Raw genomic sequence first — 6,223 nt, 5'->3', positions numbered from 1 at the left:
TATATATATATATATATATTTTATTATATATTTATAATAGTATATCTTATATTGTATTGTATTATACGCATTACACTATATATATTACGGCGGTGTCACTGACTTCGGCCTCGCGACCGCAGCGGAGTCACTGACCTCGGCCGCGCGACCGCGGCGGAGTCATTGACCTCGGCCACGCGACCGCGGCGGGGTCACTGACCGCGGGCGCGCGGCCTTGGTGGGGGGGGTCACTGACCTCGGTCGCGTGATCGCGGCAGGGTCACTGACCTCGGTCGCGTGATCGCGGCAGGGTCACCGACCTCGATCGCGTGATCGCGGCGGGGTTACTGACTTTGATCATGTATATTATAGTATATATATATTATACATGATATATAATATAATTATAGTATATATAATTATAGTATATATATATATAATATAATAATAAATATATGTATATATATAATATGTATTATATATAGATATAGAATATTATATATAATATATATAATATTCTCTTTTTTGCTCTTATACGCCAAATTTATGCGACCGAAAAGACTGACAAGATTTTCATGGCGCAATATTTCAAGAACGACTGAACTGATCAATTTCGTTTTAGTCTCAATCGATTCAAAAGTCACGTGTTGTTTTTCCTCTCCTTCTTTCTATTTTTAGAGTTTGATTTTTATGCGTTATTTCTGACACCTTTCATATGTGTATTATATGGTTTTATGAGATATCTCGCGATATTTGTTTAAAACGTAATTATCGCATCTGTGTCGGAACTTTTCAGAGAGGAAATAAAAATCACAAAGAAAGAAAAAAATTATGAGAATCGAGAGTTATAATATATATTTTCTCTACAAAATGTTATTTCAAAATTCAAGAGATCATAAATTACCTTTACACACACACACATGAAAGAATAAATAAAATATTTATTTTGAGTATTTTACGATATGTGAAATTAATTTTGAAATATATTTACTTCAGAAAGATAAATTTATTACCGGGTTATTCCGTATCGCGAAGTGTCGCCGGGTTTTCGAGCGAGCCATCATTTTCCATTCAGTCGCATTTCATTGTTCAGTGTCAACAAGTTACACACACCGCGACAAATTGCTGGTGTGGAGCAAATCTGCTTACCTACTGTTACCCCCACCGTCATCACTTCGCCTTTCTCCGGACCATATTTCGTTACGATTATTTGAGTTTCGGCTAAAGCGATTTGTCAGAAAGAGAGAGAGGGATTTCCTCTCTTTCGACCAACCATAACCGTCCCTTAAATATTTACATTTTCGTTATTCCTTCTCTTTGCACGTTCCTCACAGAGAATCTCTTCTCCGCTCCAGAGTTTCTTTACTTCCTTTTTAGGAATTGTTTATTAAAATCTGTGAGAGATGTCTCTCTCTCTCTCTCTCTCTCTCTCTCTTTCTCTCTCTCTCTCTCTCTCTCTCTCTCTCTCTCTTTTAATTTCCTTCAAAATTTTAATAATTCCGAGTCCGGTAATAGTCGGATAGAGGAACTTGTATCTGTTTTTAACGACGCTCGTAAGGATTCTGTTGATAAAATTTCAACATTTAATCTCGGCTAAGGTAAAGCCTTCCTCGATGTTCAATAAAAGGAATGGAAGAGGAACGAGAGAGAGACTTCCGTTATCGCTACATGTATTTTCCAAAATTTATGCTCCACCGCGAATCGCACGAAATCTCAAGGGGCATCTTAAATATTGACGAAACACACAATTGGCAAAGCCGTCACATTTCTCCTCGGAGAAATTACGCGCGCGTAGTCCGAGGCGACCCATCTCCTTGACACGCTTGTCATCGCTCGTGTACCACAAGTAGTCGCAGACACTCTCTCGCGAACGAGAGAGAGAGAGATCTGCCTTTGCTTCTCCCCGCAGTTTCCCTTTTTCCCTTCTACCACGAGGGAGCAGTACAAACTTGGCAGGCGTTTAATCAACCGAGTAGTAAAGACAAATGTTTGATCAGACAGGTAGAGCTATCGGGAGTAGGCCGTGTTTGCTTAGGATTAGGTAAGTCCATCCCTGCCTCTCTCCGCCCTCTTTCCTCGCTCGCTCCATCGCTTCTTCTACGCGGCGCGGCGCGTTCCGATATGGTGGATATGGTAACGGTTACGGTAATCGCGCAGGCGGGGCGGTTAACGAGCTAGTTAAATACGTTGCCGAACGATTCCAATCTGCAATCTCCTTGGAGATAACTGTTGGAGACATACGGGCGCAAATGGAGTTGCGCAAATGGTTAATTTCGAATGATTTAATAATAAGAGCAGAGCTTGCGGAGCGAAATTCGAAATTCGCGAAAACTCTGCTACGCAAAGACCAAAATCGTTTTTCGTGATAGAAACTTTAACACAATTTATTTATTTCTCTCTCTCTCTTTTACTCTTGTTTTTTTTGTTTTTGAGACACGCAAAAGTCGCGGATGTGATTTATCGCGAAAGGATTCGTAAGGATAAAAAACTGCATGTCTCTTCGTAGTGATTAAAACACACGGAACAACATCTTGGTACGAGATCTCGGCGGAGAGCTTGCTCGTAAATTCCGCGAGCGTGTAAAGGCGATATTTGAAAATAATAATCCTTGTGCAGCCGCACGAAGAGTAAATCCGCGGCGGCGTTCGTCGTATACGACGCGATCTATCTTCCCGGGGCTTAATAACGGCCAACGATGTACACGGAAAAAGGAAGTGTAATAGAGATGTAGAGGCAAACAGCAGTGCGGAGAGAGAGAGAGAGAGAGAGAGAGAGGGAGAGAGAGAGAGACAGAGAGATAGAGAGAGAGAAAAAGAAGTCGAAAAGGAAAAGGCCGGGTGAGCGCGCCGGAAGTTTACAAAGACGAACGTCTTCCCCTTTACGTTTCACTGTTTCTGCCTTCGTATTATATCAGGAACAATGAAACGCAATATCCGGCCAGGAATGGTCGAAAAAGAATAGCAGAGATGTCTGAGAGAAAGGGAGAAAGAGAGAGGGGGATGGGGAAAAAGGGAGTTTCCTCAGTCGATCCTCGTTGGACGGAAAAGCCTAGTACAACAATGGAGTTGCTCTTTTATCAATCGGCGCCAGTTACGACCCTTTTAAACGCTCCTCCTCCCCTGCCTCCCCCCGAAATCAATAATAAATTCCCCCTATAAAGCGTCGAGATCTCTCGCGTAACCTTCCACTCGCGAATTTCTCTCGCGGATCTCCTCCCGGGATGAGGAATCGGAAATGGGCGGAGGACGGCTCGAGGCATGAATCTGAAGTGACGGTACGACGATAAATCAAATTAACTCCCGAAAGTTTCGAGACTTTTCAACCCTCCTGGCGCAGCTACTATTTCGTGGTCGTGATTGGACGGAAAACGGAAAACGAGGAAAAACGAGGTGGATGAGGAGACCTCGGTCGAACCTTCTCTCGCGGGCTCGAAACCCGCGCGGAAACCGACTTAAGAGACGGCGGGGTTTGTTGGAAAACCCGTCATAATTATCGACTTTTCTTTTACATAAGCTGCCTTTATTAGCATGGTAAATATAAACAGAGGAAAATTATGTAACATTGAGAATACTATTTTTTAACTTCTCGACAAGTTTTTAACAATAATATTAATACAAGAGAAAGAAAAAGAGAAAGAGAAAACACAAGAACTACACTCTCAGAAGATCGATGAAACAACGAATTTTCTATCGTACTCGAGGAAAAGTTTATTTTTTTTTTTTTTTTACTTACTTTTCACATTTGTACGTCATCTATATCGTTGCCGAAAGATTTTTGTGGCTGATGTGATTTTTTTGTTTTTGTTTTATTAAACTTTTTCTCGGTTTTTTATCGAAAATATTTTCCCAACTCATTTGTGCCTCTCGGTTCTCTTCAAGACGAGTTTTTCCTCCTCGAACGCTCTCGGTAAAGAAAGAGAGAGAGAGAAACGCCTCTATCATCTTCATCTCCCGCTACATTCTTCCTCTTTCGTGAGAGGACGCCGCTCGCAAGTCGCGCCCGTCACGCGCATATCCCGCAGCCACGTGAGAAAGAAGAAAAGAGAGCTCGCGCGCTATTTTCTTCACGCTCGAACGTGTCGAAATAAGGGTCGACCGGGAAAAGGTAGAGCCGGTCATGAAGGAACATCGGATTCCCAGGACGTGGCACCTCGGAAATGGATTCAACTAAATTCTCACACTCGCCGAGTCGGTCTGAAGACGCCGGAGAGACGTTTCGGGAGACACGACCTTCGCGCGAGAGAAAAGCGAAGAGAAAGCGAATGAGAGGGAAGCGCGAACGAAGAAGAGAGAGAGAGCGAACCAACCTCGAGACAAACCAACGGGGCAAATGTGTTTATCCAAGAAACCTTTTGCAAACGGAACTCAACGAGCCGGAAATTTCGGCGGTTGTGTGCGAGGAAACGATTTCGACATTCCGCAGCCGGGAATAGAAACAGGACGCGCGCGCGCGCGCGATAGGCGAAAAAAAGAAGAAGAAGAAGAGAGAGCGAGGCCATCTCGCCGGAAACGACTTGGCGCCCGAAGGCGTCGCTAGTTGGCAAGAAACGAGCGAATGTGAGTAACGGGGTGCGATCGGTTATCGATGATCGTGTAAGTGTCGATAGGCGGGCGAGATTGCGCTTGGTTACGGGACAGGAACGAACGTTCTGTCCCCGCTAAAAACTAGCAGATACTGGCAAAATGCTGAACGGATTCTCTCTTTTATACGCGCAAGTTCGAGTATAAAAAATGATTGTTGCGCTTATTAGGCTGATATTTATTTTTGCCAGGTATAAAAAATCGCGACAAAAATATCGAAGCACGTATAGATATAATTGCTCAAACAATTATGAAATATTTACTTATAAAAAAAAAAAAATACTTCAATATAATAAATAAAATTCAAACAGAGGATTCAAGCGAGATCGCTGCGCTAATCTCCGAATTCCGAGATTCAGTTTCACTTTTCGGCGGCGCCGTCGATTATCCGCAATAGCAAAAACCCAGGGTATCACAGCGACCGCCACGTTTCCGTCCTGACGGTACTCGTAAAAAACTTATCTTTACACAAGCAGACTGAGCAATTTGTCCGGCTTGCACGGCGGCTTCGAAACTCTGTCGAAATTTTACGTCTCTCGCAGCCCCGTAAATTGTTCCCGGTCCCGGGCCTGGCACCCCCCAAAGGCTCTTATGCGCGCTCATGTTTACGCGTCCCGGATCCTAAGTAATTTCGAGAAAAGAAACGAAAGTGAGAGAGAGAGAGAGAGAGATTCGTGAAAAGACACAAGGTGAACAAGACGTCTCAGAGGTTGGATTGAACGGAGGCAGGTGGGGCATCAAGTCGGGAAGCATAGTCGCGTAGATGCTGTTAACATAAACCAAGTCATTGCTCTCCAGATATAATACCTTTATACAACCTTTGTACAACCTGTGTAATATATCGAACAACCTCGTCATATTCCCACAGTTCCCGAGTGACAGGCGAAAAGTCACGCTTTTTGCGGCACGGTTGAGAGATACGAGAGCGGAAAAGTTATATGAAGGTCATGATGAAAAGTCTTTTGAGCAACTTTGTTGTAAAAAGTGATCTCTCTCCGACAGTGTGTGTGCGCGAATAACTTTTTTCATATATTTTTCATACATATAATAAATTTTTTCATACGTTTATATTAAAAACTACCAATATTTATTGATTTCACTTGATTTTTCACATAGTTTTGACTAGTAAGATAGAATCCAAGTCGGTAAATTGTGAAGTTACGAGAGCGAGATGGGTGCTGTGTTGACTCGTTCCGTCCGCGGGCGAAGGCGACGGGCAATTTACAAGAGCTTTTACCGAGAACGATTTTGAGATATTCTCCCCCGTTTGCAGTACTCGTAGAATGCGAGGGAAGGTATGCGCGCCGGTATCTGCACGTGAAAGGAAGGCGACTAAAAGGGATCGATATTTGCAGTTGCTTTGGCGGAAGTAACTAGGATGCACTATCTCGCGTCTCGTGTGTACGTAAGTCGGTTGCCTCAGAGGCGTTTTCGCTATCCGCGAAAATCACCTCGAGGTAAGTACCAATAACTCGGGAGAGATAGAGAGGAGTATCTGTTAAATAATAATTTTTAATCACAAGCGTCATTTTGCTGTTTCGTATCTTCATAATTTTAATATTTTTTGTATCGCGCGCGTAAACAATTATATTTGCGTCTTTCCGAATCAAATCCGCGAGTAAATACAAGAATTTCATCAGTCACTCGCGTAATATCGCGTCGCA

General features: G+C 43.2%; 1 protein-coding gene across 6 annotated transcripts in view; it reads left to right on the top strand.

Moving 5' to 3' along the window:
- Positions 1–6,223, top strand: part of LOC109863763 (agrin-like) — a 409,371-nt gene that overhangs the window by 370,861 nt on the left and 32,287 nt on the right. The window lies entirely within an intron of this gene.

The sequence above is a fragment of the Pseudomyrmex gracilis genome, unplaced genomic scaffold (assembly GCF_002006095.1).
Source record: "Pseudomyrmex gracilis isolate BER0280 unplaced genomic scaffold, ASM200609v1 scaffold_12, whole genome shotgun sequence".
In the NCBI taxonomy this organism is placed as follows: Eukaryota; Metazoa; Arthropoda; class Insecta; order Hymenoptera; family Formicidae; genus Pseudomyrmex; species Pseudomyrmex gracilis.
This window is presented reverse-complemented; position numbering and strand designations above follow the sequence as displayed.